The sequence below is a fragment of the Oncorhynchus mykiss genome, chromosome 21 (assembly GCF_057628025.1).
Source record: "Oncorhynchus mykiss isolate SJ-2025 chromosome 21, ASM5762802v1, whole genome shotgun sequence".
NCBI lineage: Eukaryota > Metazoa > Chordata > Actinopteri > Salmoniformes > Salmonidae > Oncorhynchus > Oncorhynchus mykiss.
Window position 1 is genome coordinate 35,395,180 of NC_143042.1, and position 15,960 is coordinate 35,411,139.

Here is a 15,960-nt window from a genome sequence, read left to right on the forward strand (position 1 = left end):
AGTTTTCTAATGTGTGTTAGCTTTTTGAATGGCCTTATAAGGGCAAAAATGTAGCGCAATGTTCGTCAGCACAACATTATATTAAAAGGCATCTGGCAGGAGTAATTTCAGCCGCAATCACAAATATATTCTGATAAATATATATTTTAAACAACTGCATTTTAACAAATGTAATATATAATCGCCAAGCCCATTCAAAAATAATTAGGGGACTGACTCCGGAAGAATGATGAAGTGGCTAGTCACTTTCATGGCGTATTGGCGTACATATACACACAAACACACTGGACCAACATTGTCCTTCTCGCAAGATAAATATAAATGCTAAGGTTTTTCATGCCAGATTGACATAATTTACGTTGTCATACCAGCCAGATTAATAAGAATAAATTATATGTTCCTTGGAGAACACAGAATGATCAAGCTATTGAGTAACAGAAGATCAGAGACCATTGACAGCCATTTTACCAGTAGGTATCATAACTTGTCATCTTTCATGTTCAACAACACACCAATCACATGTGACAACAGGAAACACAGCAGGTCAAAAGCAAGCTTACTGTAAGGCCAGGAAGGTCTTCCACATCACTAGAAACAGAAAGACAGCATCCCTGGGTGGGCTCAAATCACCAACTTTTAAATTAACAGTCTAACGCGCCAACCAATTGCACCACAGAGACTTGTGGTTATACTGACCCTCAGCAGGCCAAAGACTCATGGAAGCTCAAGCCAAGTCAGGAAGGGTCAGTTCACAGCATCTCCACAATCTGAAAAATGTCATCCCTGGGTGGTGATGATGCACCAACCTTTAGATTGACAGTCAAACACGCTAACTGATTGCACTAGAGAGGCTTGTGTTGGCATTGACCATTAGCAGGGAAAAATAACAGGAATCTCATTACAGGTCCAGGATGTCACATCCACATCATGGAGCACAACAAACTGAGAACTGTCGTCCCTGGGTGGGCTCGAACCACCAACCTTTAGATTAACAGTCTAACGCGCTAACCAATTGCACCACAGAGACTTGTGGTGTATTTGACCGTGACGCTTGATCTCTGGCCATTTGTGCTCTAATCCAACTGAACATGGAGTTTACAAAACATGCCAGATTGACATAATTTACATTGTCATACCAGCCAGATTAATAAGAATAAATTATATGTTCCTTGGAGAACACAGAATGATCAAGCTATTGAGTAACAGAAGATCAGAGACCATTGACAGCCATTTTACCAGTAGGTATCATAACTTGTCATCTTTCATGTTCAACAACACACCAATCACATGTGACAACAGGAAACACAGCAGGTCAAAAGCAAGCTTACTGTAAGGCCAGGAAGGTCTTCCACATCACTAGAAACAGAAAGACAGCATCCCTGGGTGGGTTCAAATCACCAACTTTTAAATGAACAGTCTAACGCGCCAACCAATTGCACCACAGAGACTTGTGGTTATACTGACCCTCAGCAGGCCAAAGACTCATGGAAGCTCAAGCCAAGTCAGGAAGGGTCAGTTCACAGCATCTCCACAATCTGAAAAATGTCATCCCTGGGTGGTGATGATGCACCAACCTTTAGATTGACAGTCAAACACGCTAACTGATTGCACTAGAGAGGCTTGTGTTGGCATTGACCATTAGCAGGGAAAAATAACAGGAATTTCATTACAGGTCCAGGATGTCACATCCACATCATGGAGCACAACAAACTGGTCAAATACACCACAAGTCTCTGTGGCGCAATTGGTTAGCGCGTTAGACTGTTAATCTAAAGGTTGGTGGTTCGTGCCCACCCAGGGACGACAGTTCTCTGTTTGTTGTGCTCCATGATGTGGATGTGACATCCTGGACCTGTAATGAGATTCCTGTTATTTTTCCAATTGCGCCACAGAGACTTGTGGTGTATTTGACCCTGACGCTTGATCTCTGGCCATTTGTGCTCTCATCCAACTGAACATGGAGTTTTCAGAACAACAACACTTTGTTCCAATGGTTGTGTTAACGTGCATCAAAAGTGCAGCAACATTTTCAAGGAAGTAGACCTGTAGTTTTCTAATGTTTGTTAGCTTTTTGAATGGCCTTATAAGGGCAAAAATGTAGCGCAATGTTCGTCAGCGCAACATTATATTAAAAGGCATCTGGCAGGAGTAATTTCAGCCGCAATCACAAATATATTCTGATAAATATATATTTTAAACAACTGCATTTTAACAAATGTAATATATAATCGCCAAGCCCATTCAAAAATAATTAGGGGACTGACTCCGGAAGAATGATGAAGTGGCTAGTCACTTTCATGGCGTATTGGCGTACATATGCACACAAACACACTGGACCAACATTGTCCTTCTCGCAAGATAAATATAAATGCTAAGGTTTTTCATGCCAGATTGACATAATTTACGTTGTCATACCAGCCAGATTAATAAGAATAAATTATATGTTCCTTGGAGAACACAGAATGATCAAGCTATTGAGTAACAGAAGATCAGAGACCATTGACAGCCATTTTACCAGTAGGTATCATAACTTGTCATCTTTCATGTTCAACAACACACCAATCACATGTGACAACAGGAAACACAGCAGGTCAAAAGCAAGCTTACTGTAAGGCCAGGAAGGTCTTCCACATCACTAGAAACAGAAAGACAGCATCCCTGGGTGGGCTCAAATCACCAACTTTTAAATTAACAGTCTAACGTGCCAACCAATTGCACCACAGAGACTTGTGGTTATACTGACCCTCAGCAGGCCAAAGACTCATGGAAGCTCAAGCCAAGTCAGGAAGGGTCAGTTCACAGCATCTCCACAATCTGAAAAATGTCATCCCTGGGTGGTGATGATGCACCAACCTTTAGATTGACAGTCAAACACGCTAACTGATTGCACTAGAGAGGCTTGTGTTGGCATTGACCATCAGCAGGGCAAAATAACAGGAATCTCATTACAGGTCCAGGATGTCACATCCACATTATGGAGCACAACAAACTGAGAACTGTCATCCCTGGGTGGGCTCTAACCACCAACCTTTAGATTAACAGTCTAACGCGCTAACCAATTGCGCCACAGAGACTTGTGGTGTATTTGACCGTGACGCTTGATCTCTGGCCATTTGTGCTCTCATCCAACTGAACATGGAGTTTACAAAACATGCCAGATTGACATAATTTACATTGTCATACCAGCCAGATTAATAAGAATAAATTATATGTTCCTTGGAGAACACAGAATGATCAAGCTATTGAGTAACAGAAGATCAGAGACCATTGACAGCCATTTTACCAGTAGGTATCATAACTTGTCATCTTTCATGTTCAACAACACACCAATCACATGTGACAACAGGAAACACAGCAGGTCAAAAGCAAGCTTACTGTAAGGCCAGGAAGGTCTTCCACATCACTAGAAACAGAAAGACAGCATCCCTGGGTGGGTTCAAATCACCAACTTTTAAATGAACAGTCTAACGCGCCAAACAATTGCACCACAGAGACTTGTGGTTATACTGACCCTCAGCAGGCCAAAGACTCATGGAAGCTCAAGCCAAGTCAGGAAGGGTCAGTTCACAGCATCTCCACAATCTGAAAAATGTCATCCCTGGGTGGTGATGATGCACCAAACTTTAGATTGACAGTCAAACACGCTAACTGATTGCACTAGAGAGGCTTGTGTTGGCATTGACCATTAGCAGGGAAAAATAACAGGAATCTCATTACAGGTCCAGGATGTCACATCCACATCATGGAGCACAACAAACAGAGAACTGTCGTCCCTGGGTGGGCTCGAACCACCAACCTTTAGATTAACAGTCTAACGCGCTAACCAATTGCGCCACAGAGACTTGTGGTGCATTTGACCCTGACGCTTGATCTCTGGCCATTCGTGCTCTCATCCAACTGAACATGGAGTTTTCAAAACAACAACACATTGTTCCAATGGTTGTGTTAACGTGCATCAAAAGTGCAGCAACATTTTCAAGGAAGTAGACCTGTAGTTTTCTAATGTTTGTTAGCTTTTTGAATGGCCTTATAAGGGCAAAAATGTAGCGCAATGTTCGTCAGCGCAACATTATATTAAAAGGCATCTGGCAGGAGTAAATTCAGCCGCAATCACAAATATATTCTGATAAATATATATTTTAAACAACTGCATTTTAACAAATGTAATATATAATCGCCAAGCCCATTCAAAAATAATTAGGGGACTGACTCCGGAAGAATGATGAAGTGGCTAGTCACTTTCATGGCGTATTGGCGTACATATACACACAAACACACTGGACCAACATTGTCCTTCTCGCAAGATAAATATAAATGCTAAGGTTTTTCATGCCAGATTGACATAATTTACGTTGTCATACCAGCCAGATTAATAAGAATAAATTATATGTTCCTTGGAGAACACAGAATGATCAAGCTATTGAGTAACAGAAGATCAGAGACCATTGACAGCCATTTTACCAGTAGGTATCATAACTTGTCATCTTTCATGTTCAACAACACACCAATCACATGTGACAACAGGAAACACAGCAGGTCAAAAGCAAGCTTACTGTAAGGCCAGGAAGGTCTTCCACATCACTAGAAACAGAAAGACAGCATCCCTGGGTGGGCTCAAATCACCAACTTTTAAATTAACAGTCTAACGCGCCAACCAATTGCACCACAGAGACTTGTGGTTATACTGACCCTCAGCAGGCCAAAGACTCATGGAAGCTCAAGCCAAGTCAGGAAGGGTCAGTTCACAGCATCTCCACAATCTGAAAAATGTCATCCCTGGGTGGTGATGATGCACCAACCTTTAGATTGACAGTCAAACACGCTAACTGATTGCACTAGAGAGACAATTGTGTTGGCATTGACCATTAGCAGGGAAAAATAACAGGAATCTCATTACAGGTCCAGGATGTCACATCCACATCATGGAGCACAACAAACTGAGAACTGTCGTCCCTGGGTGGGCTCGAACCACCAACCTTTAGATTAACAGTCTAACGCGCTAACCAATTGCACCACAGAGACTTGTGGTGTATTTGACCGTGACGCTTGATCTCTGGCCATTTGTGCTCTAATCCAACTGAACATGGAGTTTACAAAACATGCCAGATTGACATAATTTACATTGTCATACCAGCCAGATTAATAAGAATAAATTATATGTTCCTTGGAGAACACAGAATGATCAAGCTATTGAGTAACAGAAGATCAGAGACCATTGACAGCCATTTTACCAGTAGGTATCATAACTTGTCATCTTTCATGTTCAACAACACACCAATCACATGTGACAACAGGAAACACAGCAGGTCAAAAGCAAGCTTACTGTAAGGCCAGGAAGGTCTTCCACATCACTAGAAACAGAAAGACAGCATCCCTGGGTGGGTTCAAATCACCAACTTTTAAATGAACAGTCTAACGCGCCAACCAATTGCACCACAGAGACTTGTGGTTATACTGACCCTCAGCAGGCCAAAGACTCATGGAAGCTCAAGCCAAGTCAGGAAGGGTCAGTTCACAGCATCTCCACAATCTGAAAAATGTCATCCCTGGGTGGTGATGATGCACCAACCTTTAGATTGACAGTCAAACACGCTAACTGATTGCACTAGAGAGGCTTGTGTTGGCATTGACCATTAGCAGGGAAAAATAACAGGAATTTCATTACAGGTCCAGGATGTCACATCCACATCATGGAGCACAACAAACTGGTCAAATACACCACAAGTCTCTGTGGCGCAATTGGTTAGCGCGTTAGACTGTTAATCTAAAGGTTGGTGGTTCGTGCCCACCCAGGGATGACAGTTCTCTGTTTGTTGTGCTCCATGATGTGGATGTGACATCCTGGACCTGTAATGAGATTCCTGTTATTTTTCCAATTGCGCCACAGAGACTTGTGGTGTATTTGACCCTGACGCTTGATCTCTGGCCATTTGTGCTTTCATCCAACTGAACATGGAGTTTTCAGAACAACAACACTTTGTTCCAATGGTTGTGTTAACGTGCATCAAAAGTGCAGCAACATTTTCAAGGAAGTAGACCTGTAGTTTTCTAATGTTTGTTAGCTTTTTGAATGGCCTTATAAGGGCAAAAATGTAGCGCAATGTTCGTCAGCGCAACATTATATTAAAAGGCATCTGGCAGGAGTAATTTCAGCCGCAATCACAAATATATTCTGATAAATATATATTTTAAACAACTGCATTTTAACAAATGTAATATATAATCGCCAAGCCCATTCAAAAATAATTAGGGGACTTTTATTTTTTTATTTTTTTATTTTACCTTTATTTAACCAGGCAAGTCAGTTAAGAACAAATTCTTATTTTCAATGACGGCCTGGGAACAGTGGGTTAACTGCCTGTTCAGGGGCAGAACGACAGATTTGTACCTTGTCAGCTCGGGGGTTTGAACTCGCAACCTTCCGGTTACTAGTCCAACGCTCTAACCACTAGGCTACCCTGCTGACTCCGGAAGAATGATGAAGTGGCTAGTCACTTTCATGGCGTATTGGCGTACATATACACACAAACACACTGGACCAACATTGTCCTTCTCGCAAGATAAATATAAGTGCTAAGGTTTTTCATGCCAGATTGACATAATTTACGTTGTCATACCAGCCAGATTAATAAGAATAGATTATATGTTCCTTGGAGAACACAGAATGATCAAGCTATTGAGTAACAGAAGATCAGAGACCATTGACAGACATTTTAGCAGTAGGTATCATAACTTGTCATCTTTCATGTTCAACAACACACCAATCACATGTGACAACAGGAAACACAGCAGGTCAAAAGCAAGCTTACTGTAAGGCCAGGAAGGTCTTCCACATCACTAGAAACAGAAAGACAGCATCCCTGGGTGGGCTCAAATCACCAACTTTTAAATTAACAGTCTAACGCGCCAACCAATTGCACCACAGAGACTTGTGGTTATACTGACCCTAAGCAGGCCAACACAGCAGGTCAAAAGCAAGCTTACTGTAAGGCCAGGAAGGTTTTCCACATCACTAGAAACAGAAAGACAGCATCCCTGGGTGGGCTCAAATCACCAACTTTTAAATTAACAGTCTAACGCGCCAACCAATTGCACCACAGAGACTTGTGGTTATACTGACCCTCAGCAGGCCAAAGTCTCATGAGAGCTCACGCCAAGTCAGGAAGGGTCAGTTCACATCTCCACAATCTGAAAAATGTCATCCCTGGGTGGTGTCGAAGCACCAACCTTTAGATTGACAGTCAAACAAGCTAACTGACTGATTGCACTAGAGAGCCTTGTGTTGGCATTGACCCTCAGCAGGGCAAAATAACAGGAATCTCATTACAGGTCCAGGATGTAACATCCACATCATGGAAGAATGATGAAGTGGCTAGTCACTTTCATGGCGTATTGGCGTACATATACACACAAACACACTGGACCAACATTGTCCTTCTCGCAAGATAAATATCAATGCTAAGGTTTTTCATGTCAGATTGACATCATTTACGTTGTCATACCAGCCAAATTAATAAGAATAAATTATATGTTCCTTGGAGAACACAGAATGATCAAGCTATTGAGTAACAGAAGATCAGAGACCATTGACAGCCATTTTACCAGTAGGTATCATCACTTGTCATCTTTCATGTTCAACAACACACCAATCACATGTGACAACAGGAAACACAGCAGGTCAAAAGCAAGCTTACTGTAAGGCCAGGAAGGTCTTCCACATCACTAGAAACAGAAAGACAGCATCCCTGGGTGGGTTCAAATCACCAACTTTTAAATGAACAGTCTAACGCGCCAACCAATTGCACCACAGAGACTTGTGGTTATACTGACCCTCAGCAGGCCAAAGACTCATGGAAGCTCAAGCCAAGTCAGGAAGGGTCAGTTCACAGCATCTCCACAATCTGAAAAATGTCATCCCTGGGTGGTGATGATGCACCAACCTTTAGATTGACAGTCAAACACGCTAACTGATTGCACTAGAGAGGCTTGTGTTGGCATTGATCATTAGCAGGGAAAAATAACAGGAATCTCATTACAGGTCCAGGATGTCACATCCACATCATGGAGCACAACAAACAGAGAACTGTCGTCCCTGGGTGGGCTCGAACCACCAACCTTTAGATTAACAGTCTAACGCGCTAACCAATTGCACCACAGAGACTTGTGGTGTATTTGACCCTGACGCTTGATCTCTGGCCATTTGTGCTCTCATCCAACTGAACATGGAGTTTTCAAAACAACAACACATTGTTCCAATGGTTGTGTTAACGTGCATCAAAAGTGCAGCAACATTTTCAAGGAAGTAGACCTGTAGTTTTCTAATGTTTGTTAGCTTTTTGAATGGCCTTATAAGGGCAAAAATGTAGCGCAATGTTCGTCAGCGCAACATTATATTAAAAGGCATCTGGCAGGAGTAATTTCAGCCGCAATCACAAATATATTCTGATAAATATATATTTTAAACAACTGCATTTTCACAAATGTAATATATAATCGCCAAGCCCATTCAAAAATAATTAGGGGACTGACTCCGGAAGAATGATGAAGTGGCTAGTCACTTTCATGGCGTATTGGCGTACATATACACACAAACACACGGGACCAACATTGTCCTTCTCGCAAGATAAATATAAATGCTAAGTTTTTTCATGCCAGATTGACATAATTTACGTTGTCATACCAGCCAGATTAATAAAAATAAATTATATGTTCCTTGGAGAACACAGAATGATCAAGCTATTGAGTAACAGAAGATCAGAGACCATTGACAGCCATTTTACCAGTAGGTATCGTAACTTGTCATCTGTCATGTTCAACAACACACCAATCACATGTGACAACAGGAAACACAGCAGGTCAAAAGCAAGCTTACTGTAAGGCCAGGAAGGTCTTCCACATCACTAGAAACAGAAAGACAGCATCCCTGGGTGGGCTCAAATCACCAACTTTTAAATTAACAGTCTAACGCGCCAACCAATTGCACCACAGAGACTTGTGGTTATACTGACCCTAAGCAGGCCAACACAGCAGGTCAAAAGCAAGCTTACTGTAAGGCCAGGAAGGTCTTCCACATCACTAGAAACAGAAAGACAGCATCCCTGGGTGGGCTCAAATCACCAACTTTTAAATTAACAGTCTAACGCGCCAACCAATTGCACCACAGAGACTTGTGGTTATACTGACCCTAAGCAGGCCAACACAGCAGGTCAAAAGCAAGCTTACTGTAAGGCCAGGAAGGTTTTCCACATCACTAGAAACAGAAAGACAGCATCCCTGGGTGGGCTCAAATCACCAACTTTTAAATTAACAGTCTAACGCGCCAACCAATTGCACCACAGAGACTTGTGGTTATACTGACCCTCAGCAGGCCAAAGTCTCATGAGAGCTCACGCCAAGTCAGGAAGGGTCAGTTCACATCTCCACAATCTGAAAAATGTCATCCCTGGGTGGTGTCGAAGCACCAACCTTTAGATTGACAGTCAAACAAGCTAACTGACTGATTGCACTAGAGAGCCTTGTGTTGGCATTGACCCTCAGCAGGGCAAAATAACAGGAATCTCATTACAGGTCCAGGATGTAACATCCACATCATGGAAGAATGATGAAGTGGCTAGTCACTTTCATGGCGTATTGGCGTACATATACACACAAACACACTGGACCAACATTGTCCTTCTCGCAAGATAAATATCAATGCTAAGGTTTTTCATGTCAGATTGACATCATTTACGTTGTCATACCAGCCAGATTAATAAGAATAAATTATATGTTCCTTGGAGAACACAGAATGATCAAGCTATTGAGTAACAGAAGATCAGAGACCATTGACAGCCATTTTACCAGTAGGTATCGTAACTTGTCATCTTTCATGTTCAACAACACACCAATCACATGTGACAACAGGAAACACAGCAGGTCAAAAGCAAGCTTACTGTAAGGCCAGGAAGGTCTTCCATATCACTAGAAACAGAAAGACAGCATCCCTGGGTGGGCTCAAATCACCAACTTTTAAATTAACAGTCTAACGCGCCAACTAATTGCACCACAGAGACTTGGCCAGAGACTGACCCTCAGCAGGACAAAGTCTCATGGAAGCTCAAGCCAAGTCAGGAAGGGTCAGTTCACATCTCCACAATCTGAAAAATGTCATCCCTGGGTGGTGATGATGCACCAATCTTTAGATTAACAGTCAAACACGCTAACTGATTGCACTAGAGAGGCTTGTGTTGGCATTGACCGGGGCAAAATAACAGGAATCTCATTACAGGTCCAGGATGTCACATCCACATCATGGAGCACAACAAACTGACAACTGTCGTCCCTGGGTGGGCTCGAACCACCAACCTTTAGATTAACAGTCTAACGCGCTAACCAATTGCGTCACAGAGACCTGACGCTTGATTGATGGCCATTTGTGCTCTCATCCAACTGAACATGGAGTTTACGAAACAACAACACTTTGTTCCAATGGTTGTGTTAACATGCATCAAAAGTGCAGCAACATTTTCAAGGAAGTAGACCTATAGTTTTCTAATGTTTGTTAGCTTTTTGAATGGCCTTAAAAGGGCAAAAATGTAGCGCAATGTTCGTCAGCGCAACATTATATTAAAAGGCATCTGGCAGGAGTAAATTCAGCCGCAATCACAAATATATTCTGATAAATATATATTTTAAACAACTGCATTTTCACAAATGTAATATATAATCGCCAAGCCCATTCAAAATAATTAGGGGACTGACTCCGGAAGAATGATGAAGTGGCTAGTCACTTTCATGGCGTATTGGCGTACATATACACACAAACACACTGGACCAACATTGTCCTTCTCGCAAGATAAATATAAATGCTAAGGTTTTTCATGCCAGATTTACGTTGTCATACCAGCCAGATTAATAAGAATAAATGATATGTTCCTTGGAGAACACAGAATGATCAAGCTATTGAGTAACAGAAGATCAGAGACCATTGACAACCATTTTACCAGTAGGTATCATAACTTGTCATCTTTCATGTTCAACAACACACCAATCACATGTGACAACAGGAAACACAGCAGGTCAAAAGCAAGCTTACTGTAAGGCCAGGAAGGTCTTCCACATCACTAGAAACAGAAAGACAGCATTCCTGGGTGGGCTCAAATCACCAACTTTTAAATTAACAGTCTAACGCGCCAACCAATTGCACCACAGAGACTTGTGGTTATACTGACCCTCAGCAGGCCAAAGTCTCATGGAAGCTCAAGCCAAGTCAGGAAGGGTCAGTTCACAGCATCTCCACAATCTGAAAAATGTCATCCCTGGGTGGTGATGATGCACCAACCTTTAGATTGACAGTCAAACACGCTAACTGATTGCACTAGAGAGGCTTGTGTTGGCATTGACCATCAGCAGGGCAAAATAACAGGAATCTCATTACAGGTCCAGGATGTCACATCCACATCATGGAGCACAACAAACTGAGAACTGTCGTCCCTGGGTGGGCTCTAACCACCAACCTTTAGATTAACAGTCTAACACGCTAACCAATTGCGCCACAGAGACTTGTGGTGTATTTGACCCTGACGCTTGATCTCTGGCCATTTGTGCTCTCATCCAACTGAACATGGAGTTTACGAAACAACAACACTTTGTTCCAATGGTTGTGTTAACGTGCATCAAAAGTGCAGCAACATTTTCAAGGAAGTAGACCTGTAGTTTTCTAATGTGTGTTAGCTTTTTGAATGGCCTTATAAGGGCAAAAATGTAGCGCAATGTTCGTCAGCACAACATTATATTAAAAGGCATCTGGCAGGAGTAATTTCAGCCGCAATCACAAATATATTCTGATAAATATATATTTTAAACAACTGCATTTTAACAAATGTAATATATAATCGCCAAGCCCATTCAAAAATAATTAGGGGACTGACTCCGGAAGAATGATGAAGTGGCTAGTCACTTTCATGGCGTATTGGCGTACATATACACACAAACACACTGGACCAACATTGTCCTTCTCGCAAGATAAATATAAGTGCTAAGGTTTTTCATGCCAGATTGACATAATTTACGTTGTCATACCAGCCAGATTAATAAGAATAGATTATATGTTCCTTGGAGAACACAGAATGATCAAGCTATTGAGTAACAGAAGATCAGAGACCATTGACAGACATTTTAGCAGTAGGTATCATAACTTGTCATCTTTCATGTTCAACAACACACCAATCACATGTGACAACAGGAAACACAGCAGGTCAAAAGCAAGCTTACTGTAAGGCCAGGAAGGTCTTCCACATCACTAGAAACAGAAAGACAGCATCCCTGGGTGGGCTCAAATCACCAACTTTTAAATTAACAGTCTAACGCGCCAACCAATTGCACCACAGAGACTTGTGGTTATACTGACCCTAAGCAGGCCAACACAGCAGGTCAAAAGCAAGCTTACTGTAAGGCCAGGAAGGTTTTCCACATCACTAGAAACAGAAAGACAGCATCCCTGGGTGGGCTCAAATCACCAACTTTTAAATTAACAGTCTAACGCGCCAACCAATTGCACCACAGAGACTTGTGGTTATACTGACCCTCAGCAGGCCAAAGTCTCATGAGAGCTCACGCCAAGTCAGGAAGGGTCAGTTCACATCTCCACAATCTGAAAAATGTCATCCCTGGGTGGTGTCGAAGCACCAACCTTTAGATTGACAGTCAAACAAGCTAACTGACTGATTGCACTAGAGAGCCTTGTGTTGGCATTGACCCTCAGCAGGGCAAAATAACAGGAATCTCATTACAGGTCCAGGATGTAACATCCACATCATGGAAGAATGATGAAGTGGCTAGTCACTTTCATGGCGTATTGGCGTACATATACACACAAACACACTGGACCAACATTGTCCTTCTCGCAAGATAAATATCAATGCTAAGGTTTTTCATGCCAGATTGACATCATTTACGTTGTCATACCAGCCAGATTAATAAGAATACATTATATGTTCCTTGGAGAACACAGAATGATCAAGCTATTGAGTAACAGAAGATCAGAGACCATTGACAACCATTTTACCAGTAGGTATGATAACTTGTCATCTTTCATGTTCAACAACACACCAATCACATGTGACAACAGGAAACACAGCAGGTCAAAAGCAAGCTTACTGTAAGGCCAGGAAGGTCTTCCACATCACTAGAAACAGAAAGACAGCATTCCTGGGTGGGCTCAAATCACCAACTTTTAAATTAACAGTCTAACGCACCAACCGATTGCACCACAGAGACTTGTGGTTATACTGACCCTCAGCAGGCCAAAGTCTCATGGAAGCTCAAGCCAAGTCAGGAAGGGTCAGTTCACATCTCCACAATCTGAAAAATGTCATCCCTGGGTGGTGATGATGCACCAACCTTTAGATTGACAGTCAAACACGCTAACTGATTGCACTAGAGAGGCTTGTGTTGGCATTGACCGGGGCAAAATAACAGGAATCTCATTACTGGATGTCACATCCACATCATGGAGCACAACAAACTGACTACTGTTGTCCCTGGGTGGGCTTGAACCACCAACCTTTAGATTAACAGTCTAACGCGCTAACCAATTGCGTCACAGAGACCTGACGCTTGATCGATGGCCATTTGCGCTCTCATCCAACTGAACATGGAGTTTACGAAACAACAACACATTGTTCCAATGGTTGTGTTAACATGCATCAAAAGTGCAGCAACATTTTCAAGGAAGTAGACCTATAGTTTTCTAATGTTTGTTAGCTTTTTGAATGGCCTTAAAAGGGCAAAAATGTAGCGCAATGTTCGTCAGCGCAACATTATATTAAAAGGCATCTGGCAGGAGTAAATTCAGCCGCAATCACAAATATATTCTGATAAATATATATTTTAAACAACTGCATTTTCACAAATGTAATATATAATCGCCAAGCCCATTCAAAATAATTAGGGGACTGACTCCGGAAGAATGATGAAGTGGCTAGTCACTTTCATGGCGTATTGGCGTACATATACACACAAACACACTGGACCAACATTGTCCTTCTCGCAAGATAAATATAAATGCTAAGGTTTTTCATGCCAGATTGACATCATTTACGTTGTCATACCAGCCAGATTAATAAGAATAAATTATATGTTCCTTGGAGAACACAGAATGATCAAGCTATTGAGTAACAGAAGATCAGAGACCATTGACAACCATTTTACCAGTAGGTATGATAACCTGTCATCTTTCATGTTCAACAACACACCAATCACATGTGACAACAGGAAACACAGCAGGTCAAAAGCAAGCTTACTGTAAGGCCAGGAAGGTCTTCCACATCACTAGAAACAGAAAGACAGCATTCCTGGGTGGGCTCAAATCACCAACTTTTAAATTAACAGTCTAACGCGCCAACCAATTGCACCACAGAGACTTGTGGTTATACTGACCCTCAGCAGGCCAAAGTCTCATGGAAGCTCAAGCCAAGTCAGGAAGGGTCAGTTCACATCTCCACAATCTGAAATATGTCATCCCTGGGTGGTGATGATGCACCAACCTTTAGATTGACAGTCAAACACGCTAACTGATTGCACTAGAGAGGCTTGTGTTGGCATTGACCGGGGCAAAATAACAGGAATCTCATTACAGGTCCAGGATGTCACATCCACATCATGGAGCACAACAAACTGACAACTGTCGTCCCTGGGTGGGCTCGAACCACCAACCTTTAGATTAACAATCTAACGCGCTAACCAATTGCGCCACTGACGCTTGATCGATGGCCATTTGTGCTCTCATCCAACTGAACATGGAGTTTACGAAACAACAACACTTTGTTCCAATGGTTGTGTTAACATGCATCAAAAGTGCAGCAACATTTTCAAGGAAGTAGACCTATAGTTTTCTAATGTTTGTTAGCTTTTTGAATGGCCTTAAAAGGGCAAAAATGTAGCGCAATGTTCGTCAGCGCAACGATCAATGATCCAAGATGGCGTAGCAGTAGGACGTATTGTCGTGTCGTGTCCCTTGTATATATCGTTTGTTTTCGTTTTTTTTTCTTCACATATCTTTAAAACTTTTTGCTGAACCTCAACTTCTTCTAAATACTCTCCTGCAACCCGCCTCACCCAACGTAGCTATTTTTCCTAAAGTATTTATATTTACTTCAGATCTGGAACCCCTCAACTGAAGCTAGCCAACTAACTACCAGCTTCAGCAAAACATTGCTAGCGGTCTTCAGCTAACCCTTCATCAGCTAACCTTTAGCTCGGAAAGCTCTCGCCAGTTCGAACAACGCGACTCTAACCAGAGCATAACGGACCTATTTATTATTTTTATTTTTCATCCCCGGATTCCCATCGCAAACGGAACATTTTGAGCTCCTGGGCTACAATATACAGACCCACGACCGGTCCATCGATGTCACCGCATGAAGAGGAATAAACTGACTCCCCCCATCGCGACGTCCCCAAAGGCTAACTCTCTAGCCCTTGCTATCTCCTTGCTTGCAAATTTGGCCTGCTAACTGCTAGCTTGTTTAGCCCGGTCCGCTAACTGCTACCGTGTTTAGCACCGTCTACTAACTGTTAGCTTGTTAGCACAGGCCTGCTAACCGTCTGAATCGCCGCGTCCCAAACACTCACTGAACCCATATTTACTTTCTATCCCTTTTCGATTTTTAATTTGTTTATACCTTCCGGTAACCTGCCTCACCCAATGTGATACGGAACCGCTATTATCTTTACATTTTTAGAACACACTCAAGAACCTCCAGAAGCTAACCAGCTAACTGGCTACAAGCTATTTAGTCATTGTTAGTTTTCTAACCTGGATAACACTCGCCAGTCCAGCTTCCCTGCCCCATCCACCGCTGCCCTGCCCCATCCACCGCTGCCCCTTGGACACTGATCACTTGGCTACATAGCTGATGCATGCTGGACTGTCCATTAATCACGGTAATCCATTCTGCTTGTTTATGTTTTATCTGTCGG

The 15,960-nt window shown here is 42.3% G+C and overlaps 1 non-coding gene across 1 annotated transcript; it reads right to left on the reverse strand.

The window, feature by feature from the left end:
* Window positions 1-3,768: 3,768 nt before the first annotated feature.
* On the reverse strand, window positions 3,769-3,842 carry trnan-guu (transfer RNA asparagine (anticodon GUU)). Its single transcript has one exon. It is a non-coding gene; the product is annotated as a tRNA-Asn (tRNA).
* Between the last annotated feature and the right edge of the window lie 12,118 nt (window positions 3,843-15,960).